Genomic DNA, 8,729 nt, shown 5'->3' with positions numbered 1-8,729 from the left:
TTATTTTTTTACTTTCTTCCCTGAAAGGGTTAAATAAGTTGCCAAAACAGAGAGAAAAACAACAATTAGGTAAATGACGGCTCCATAGGCTGCGGCGCTGCTCCACCCCTGTCCTGTTCTCACCTGGCCATGAAGACCCTCAGTGCTGCAGCCCCTCATTTACATGGAGACAGGAAGATGTGACCTGTAGTGGAGGCACCTGGGGGAGAATGGGGCAGACAGGGCCTCATATGTCTCAGCACTGCCCCCCCTGCTCCGAGGATCCTGGAGGAAATGCTTTCCAGTCATCGCCCCATAATAAAACTCCTGATCTGCCTTAAAACACATTTCTTTTATGTAATTGTTGTACACAGACCAAAAAAAGCCCCCATCAGACACACAATGCCATACTTATTATACTTATTAAATGCAAAATATATGTAACCTGAATACATACAAAACTGTAATGATCATAGCAACAGTAACATCAGGTCCATTTTTTTTCTGATGCCCAAGAGGGGTTATTCTAATGGACATTAGACGATGATCACAACCAATGAATCTTAATGTACACTGTGGGTAGGAAAACATTTTTATAATGTTAATGAAAATGTGATTTTTAGTTATGCAATGAAATATCACATAAAATCATAGAACTTGGTGAGACAATATTTGCAAGATCACAATGCCCTATAGATGGAGCCAAAATATAGGGAGCATGAAAAATCTGGATCAGCAAATTTTCCAATAGAAAACATCATATATTGTTAAGCAGATCTCATATCTCTGATGAGGCTGGTGTGCTTACTTTGGACATCCCTGTGAAAATGGCTGTATAATTATTTTTTTGTAAGTTTTCCTGTTTAATATTAAAAAGAGTAAAATGCTCATTTTAGTATTACTATTATACAGCCATTCTGAACAGACATGGAGTTTCAGTAAGTACACCAGCCTCAGCAGGTCTAAGAGATTTATTTAATAATCTATGCTTTTCAAGTTTGCATTGTGAAATCCGCTGCCAGATCCACCTGAATCTCCCATACATGGAACTTTATCATTGTCCTTCTTCAGTGTCTACAGAAGTGTTATTGAATAGAAAACAATATCGTTACTCAGCAGTCGCTTCCTGATGAAGATTTTCTATCAACGTCCCTGCGAAGGTGTCTGCTTCCTTCATTGTGCTAGGAGGTGAAAGGCTGATAGCAACACATTGCACAAACCCAAGGTTATTTGGAGGACAAACACGTATGATCATAGAAGAAAAAACAAAACAAAGCAAAGAAAAATAAAGCCAAGATAAAATGCACGATATCAGATATCATAGTAAAATAAGCACACGATCCCTGACACACACAATGCTGTGCACTGTCACACATCAATCTGAGATTCTATGTTTTACTGCAGCAATGTAATGCAATATATTCAAATATAGCAACAAGTCCTCCGTCCTATACAACACGTACATGAAAAAACAGCACCGGTGTCTTCAGTACTTTGGATCAGTGTCTTCAGTGTCTTGGATCAGTGTCTTCAGTGTTTTGGATCAGTGTCTACAGTACTTTAGATCGGTGTCTTCAGTGTTTTGGATCAGTGTCTTCAGTGTTTTGGATCAGTGTCTTCAGTGTTTTGGATCAGTGTCTTCAGTGTTTTGGATCAGTGCCTTCAGTACTTTGGATCAGTGTCATCAGTGTTTTGGATCAGTGCCTTCAGTGTTTTGGATCAGTGTCATCAGTGTTTTGGATCAGTGCCTTCAGTACTTTGGATCAGTGTCATCAGTGTTTTGGATCAGTGTCATCAGTGTTTTGGATCAGTGTCTTCAGTGTCTTGGATCAGTGTCATCAGTGTTTTGGATCGGTGTCATCAGTGTTTTGGATCGGTGTCATCAGTGTTTTGGATCGGTGTCATCAGTGTTTTGGATCAGTGTCATCAGTGTTTTGGATCAGTGTCATCAGTGTTTTGGATCGGTGTCATCAGTGTTTTGGATCGGTGTCTTCAGTGTTTTGGATCGGTGTCATCAGTGTTTTGGATCGGTGTCATCAGTGTTTTGGATCGGTGTCATCAGTGTTTTGGATCGGTGTCATCAGTGTTTTGGATCGGTGTCATCAGTGTTTTGGATCGGTGTCTTCAGTGTTTTGGTTCGGTGTCATCAGTGTTTCGGTTCAGTGTCATCAGTGTTTCGGTTCAGTGTCATCAGTGTTTTGGATCAGTGTCTTCAGTGTTTTGGATCAGTGTCTTCAGTGTTTTGGATCAGTGTCTTCAGTGTTTTGGATCAGTGTCTTCAGTGTTTTGGATCAGTGTCTTCAGTGTTTTGGATCGGTGTCTTCAGTGTTTTGGATCGGTGTCATCAGTGTTTCGGTTCAGTGTCATCAGTGTTTCGGTTCAGTGTCATCAGTGTTTTGGATCAGTGTCTTCAGTGTTTTGGATCAGTGTCTTCAGTGTTTTGGATCAGTGTCTTCAGTGTTTTGGATCGGTGTCTTCAGTGTTTTGGATCGGTGTCATCAGTGTTTCGGTTCAGTGTCATCAGTGTTTCGGTTCAGTGTCATCAGTGTTTTGGATTGGTGTCTTCAGTGTTTTGGATCAGTGTCTACAGTGTTTTGGATCAGTGTTTCCCTTTTATCATCATTGTCATCAGTGTTTTACCAATATGGTTAAATAAATAAATGACAAAGCTTCTCCTATCTATACTTTGCAGTGTTAAATACATACAGCACGCAGGTGATACACTGATGCCATCCATGTGCTCTACATATTTCTCACGGACCCATAGACTTGTATTGGCCCTTGTCATCCGTGCTGCCAGGAGAAATACAGACTTGTCTCTGTGAGGTTCATATGGACACACGGGTATGAAGAAAGGAAGCCCAACACAACCATCCGTCGGTGAAACATTATTCCATTTTATTGGTAATCCATTAAAACTAGAAGAAAAAAGTTGGAGAAAATTTTAAGAAAAGTGGTATATTTACTTCCCGTATCGGCATTGTTCCTCTGATCTCAGCACTGTCTCACGTAGTGGTCACATGATACTGTTTTTGTCAATTAACCTCTGCAGCAAATCACATGACCTGAGCCCACATGTCCTGCCAGCCAGAGGGTGCAGCCTAAATAAGCACTGAAGATATATTACACAGCACAGAAGTGCGGCGCTATTAACTTCAGTAAAAACTTCCAGAACTTCTGTGGTGTTTAATATATATTCAGTGCTTATTTAGGCTGCACCCTCTGGCTGGCAGGACATGTGAGCTCAGGCTATGTGACCGTGATGACATCATTACAGGTCCTTCTGCACTTCTATGTTGCTATCTGCTTATGATTGGTCAGTGTCAAACAGGAGGCAGAAGTACACGCTATTCTGTCCCCGGGGCCTGTGGCTGCATGTATGGCTCTGTGAGATGCTGGATCCCTTCACCTTACTTATAATTGGCGACGGTCGCAGATAGCTTAACTCAGCTGCAGGCTCACATGTTATGAAGAATCCAGAAGAGACTTTGATTTCTTTATGAATTCTTGTTGAATGCATACAAACAGCAGCAGGTAAAAAAGACTTTCTTCAGACAAGCTGAAAGCACATGTGCCTCTAATGAAGCCAAGATGGAGACTGAGACACAGGGAAAAGAAGGAAGTGACATGACACCCAGCAGAGGGAGACAGAAGGGACAAACTTCATGGAACGGGAGGATTTAGCTATGCAACACACAGGAACACATAGCAACAATAAACAATATGAGAGACTGCAATACAGCATGTAAAATGTACAGGACAGTCTGTAACATGTCTCATTCATGGGACATAACACACGGCCCCAGTGAAAAATATATAATAACACCCACTTGGAACCTAATACATTAGTTTTCATGGGCATTATAAATAACAACCAATTGAGTCAGAAATGTGCTCAGTGCCATTGTCCAGCGAAGTAACTACAAAAGGTGAAGGGGTTGCAATCGCATCTGTGCCCTGGAGCCTAAGGGGCCCAAAAAGTCCCTTTGCCTATATGAAAGACCAATCCTATTAAATACTTGCAATAAATGGGGTCCCCTTTGAAGCCCACGAACTTCAAGCTATGCCAATGCAGTTGTCACTTCCGTTTCCAAACTGTGGGACATTAACCTTATTGATATCATGTTGAATGCACAGCACAAAAAATGAGCAAGTGCTATATTTTATGGGTAGATAGCCAGGATATTGTCTACAGGCTGCAAAGGAAACCACAGGAGCCAGAGACATGTAGACAATATGGCAAGTGAGCAGAAACTAAAGGTACTGTCACACTAGACGATATCGCTAGCGATCCGTGACGTTGCAGCGTCCTCGCTAGCGATATCGTCCAGTGTGACAGGCAGCAGCGATCAGGCCCCTGCTGGGAGATCGCTGGTCGGGGAAGAAAGTCCAGAACTTTATTTTGTCGCTGGACTCCCCGTAGACATCGCTGAATCGGCGTGTGTGACACCGATTCAGCGATGTCTTCACTGGTAACCAGGGTAAACATCGGGTAACTAAGCGCAGGGCCGCGCTTAGTAACCCGATGTTTACCCTGGTTACCAGCGTAAAAAAACAAACAGTACATACTTATATTCAGCTGTCTGTCCCTTGCCGTCTGGTTCCTGCACTGACTGCTGGCCGTAAAGTGAAAGCAGAGCACAGCCACAGCGGTGAGTCACCGCTGTGTGACTCACCGCTGTGCTGTGCTTTCACTTTCACTTTACGGCCAGCAGTCAGTGCAGGAACCAGACGGCAAGGGACAGACAGCTGAATGTAAGTATGTACTGTTTGTTTTTTTACGCTGGTAACCAGGGTAAACATCGGGTTACTAAGCGCGGCCCTGCGCTTAGTTACCCGATGTTTACCCTGGTTACCGGGGACCTCGGGATCGTTGGTCGCTGGAGAGCTGTCTGTGTGACAGCTCTCCAGCGACCAAACAGCGACGCTGCAGCGATCCGGATCGTTGTCGGTATCGCTGCAGCGTCGCTAAGTGTGACGGTACCTTAAAAGAGAAACATGAGATAACAGGAAGGAAAAGGTGAGGATTTGTCAAAATAACATGCCAAACCTATTCCCAGGAGCCCTGATCTTGTTTGACAACCTTAGAAGGAACAATACACTTGCACTTACATGAAGATATACCGATATGACCTCACCGGAGTATTGTATTATGAAATGCTTGGTATTATCGGAATCACTAAAGCTACAGAACGAAAAAAGAGTTTTAGATAAGCCAAGCACTCATGTATCTTACAATTGCTCGTTTGCCAACTGTTGGTTCTTTTAAATGCACCAATTTCAGGTTGAAACCAATGGCCCAACTTAAAAGGGGTGGTTCGGTACTAAATTTTACTTTTAAATGCCTAGTAACCTCACTTTTGGGGGCGGCACTGGTCTCTGCACGCTGTTTATTCTTCAATTTGCACTTACAGTGCGCTCTCTTGCCTCCTCTTCAGTTCAGTGACCGCAAGCGAGTGCACTGTCACTGTGCATATTACTCAGTGATAAGAGTCTACTGAGCATATGCCAGAATTGACAACCAATGCATGCTCAGTAGAGCAGGGACTAGACCAGCCCCTGAAATGGAGTTCAGTGATGACACTTTATTTCAGGGAGGGAGTAGAGGCTGCAAGAAGTGACCATAGCCTCTTTCCCCTGACGACGACTCCCTTCAGTATCTCAGCGTGCACTGGGATTCTCAATCGAAACTTTATCAAAGAGGAAGTAGTTAAAAAAAATAAAGCAGTTGGATAATATAGTGAGGAACGGTTGGGAATTTTTAACTAAAGTATATTAGAAAAGAGTTTAGATTATGACGTTAAATAGACAGACATTTAGGCCATGTTCACACGATCCTTTTTTTCATGCGGAATTGCCGCGATTTTTCCGCTGCGGGTCCGCAGCTGTTTTCCATGCAGGGTACATTACATTGTACCCTATGGAAAACAGGAACTGCTGTGCCCACAATGCGGAAAATCAAAAAAAAAAAACGCGCTGAATAGCTGCGGGAAAAAAGAAGTACCATGTCACTTCTTTTTTCGGAGCCGCAGCGGTTCTGCACCCATTGACCTCCATTGTGAGGTCAAACCCGCAGTAAAACCCGCAGATGAAAAAAATATCTGCGAGTTTTACTGCGGTTTGTGGTGCTGAACCGCTGCAGCAGGAAGTGCGGGGAAGCGGGCGGAAGTGCGTGGGCGGAGTGTGGCTGCCCCCCTGTGCTCCGATCCCGCCCCCCCCGTGCTCCAATCCCACCGCCCCGTGCTCCGATGCCCCCCCCCAGTGCTCCGATGCCCCCTCCGTGCCCTAATCTCCTCCCCTTATACTTACCCGGCGTCCCGGTGTCCGTCTGGCCGTCTTCTCCCTGGGCGCCGCCATCTTGCAAAATGGCGGGCGCATGCGCAGTGCACCCGCCGAATCTGCCGGCCGGCAGATTCATTCCAAAGTGCATTTTGATCACTGAGATATAACCTATCTCAGTGATCAAAATAAAAAAAAATAGTAAATGACACCCCCCCCCCCCCTTTGTCACCCCCATAGGTAGGGACAATAAAAAAAAATTAAGAATTTTTTTTTTTTCCCACTAAGGTTAGAATAGGGTTAGGGGTAGGGTTAGGGGTAGGGTTAGGGTTAGGGGTAGGGTTAGGGTTAGGGGTAGGGTTAGGGTTAGGGTTAGGGGTAGGGTTAGGGGTAGGGTTAGGGGTAGGGGTAGGGTTAGGGGTAGGGTTAGGGGTACGGTTAGGGGTAGGGTTAGGGTATTTTCAGCCATTTTAACTGCATAGAAAACTGCGTAAAAAAAGGATCAAAAAAAGGATCAAAAAAAGGATCAAAAAACGCATCAAAAAAGGACAAAAAAAGGACCAAAAAAAGGACCTGCGTTTTCTGCCAAGAGCTGCAGTTTTTTAAAAAACAGTCCTGAAAAAAAAAGGATGGAAATCAGGAACGTGTGAACATACCCTTAGGAGTAAAACAAATTGCCTTTCAGATACTGTATGTGGTATGTTGATGTACTCAAGAATTAGATCCTTACATAGAAACAACAATGAAAAAAAAAAAAAAAAACCTTGGGAGCCAGCTACAGCAGAAGTAAATGGTATAAATATCCTTGAGCTTCCAAAAGTGAGATTGGAGGTGAAGCCCTCTAGGTCAGAGCCTTCACACAATGTTTGAGCAGAGAGAGATAAGAACATCAGCCCTTGCAAAATCTAAAATTATATGGCAATGGACAAGAAGCAGACTCCAGAAGGCAAGATAAGGTTGCGATAAGTAGAGCTGGGAGTTTACTCAACCTATAAACCCTGGAATATTGCACAATATTACTATTAATATATTACATTATTTTAATTGTCGCAATTCATATCAGCAGATAGGGACGGAACACATGATGATGTATGTGCCCAACCAGGCTATAAAGCAATCCATACACAAAGCACAGCCAAAACCTGTCTATTTTGGTGACATTTCGACTATAGAATGTGTATGGCGTCTTATAGCTTTACCCAATGGCAGCAGCTTATTTGCCTCATTTGGAAAGATGCATCCTGTGTGGATCGGAACGCGCCTGTTAATGGCGGAGTCGGGGGATCTAGCTAGCAGATGTTTCTGTATGCCCATCTTAGCAGACACCCCTAACTCCACCAATGTTCATGTTATTTGATTATTTTGATTAGGGCACTGCTTATCTTCCATGCAAATAAATCTGTCCATTCATGATAAATTACCTATTTTATACGATCTGCCAATGAGTTAAAATAGATGGGGTAATCCCAAATATTATGTTTTCCCCAGGAGACAAGCAATGCCCAGGGTCATCTAAGGCAGTGTTCACATACATTCATTGCGTGAGGCTCAGTCTTTTGAGTCTGATCAAGAGATCAGGACTAATGGCAAAATTGCCTTAAGGGTTTTTCACCAATTACTCCCAGTTGCTGGTCTGGGACTTTATCCCAATGTTAGGCCAGTCTCACACGTCCAGATAATTCCGGTACCGGAAAAATCCGCACCGGAATTATCCGTGTCCGTGAGCTCACGTGGGCCATCCGTGTGGCACACGTGCGGCACACGTGTGCCCCCCGTGTGCCCGACTGGGTACCACACGGAGCGTGCAGGAGACCGCGCTAGAGATAAGTGCTGTCCCCTGCATCTGGTGCTGAAGCCGCCATTCATATCTTCTCTCCAGCAGCGTTCTTACCACTTTTCTTTATTTCATTTCCTGTAGTGAAGAACCCCTTTAAAAATATAAGGAAGCAGCTTTGAGTTCTCAGGCCTTTGGCTTCTTCTCTTTAACTTAAAAGGGTCAAAAACAGAGCAGCCAGGGTCAAACTGGCCCATCAGAGTACCCCAGGATGGACGATGGGCCTTCAGAATGACAACCTCTCTGGTCACAGAACTCCCTAATGACCACTATGGTGAGGAATATATTATCTTATTTATTATCTGTATATTTAAATGGAAAGATTTGATCTGCAATTTTTCAAAGCCTCCATAGAAATGAATGGAGAGACCTGTGCATGCGCGACCACTTCTCCGTTCCTGACAGTGAGTGACGGGCCCCATTCTCGGCCAGATAGAGTTACCCCTTTCATAGACATTACATTTTTGTCTCTTAAAGGGAACCTGTCACCTGAATTTGGCGGGACTGGTTTTGGGTCATATGGGCGGAGTTTTTGGGTGTTTGATTCACCCTTTCCTTACCCGCTGGCTGCATGCTGGCCGAAATATGGGATTGAAGTTCATTCTCTGTCCTCCGTAGTACACGCCTGCGCAAGGCA

The sequence above is a fragment of the Ranitomeya imitator genome, chromosome 6 (genome assembly GCF_032444005.1).
Source record: "Ranitomeya imitator isolate aRanImi1 chromosome 6, aRanImi1.pri, whole genome shotgun sequence".
NCBI lineage: Eukaryota > Metazoa > Chordata > Amphibia > Anura > Dendrobatidae > Ranitomeya > Ranitomeya imitator.
Note: the sequence above shows the minus strand (reverse complement) of the source record.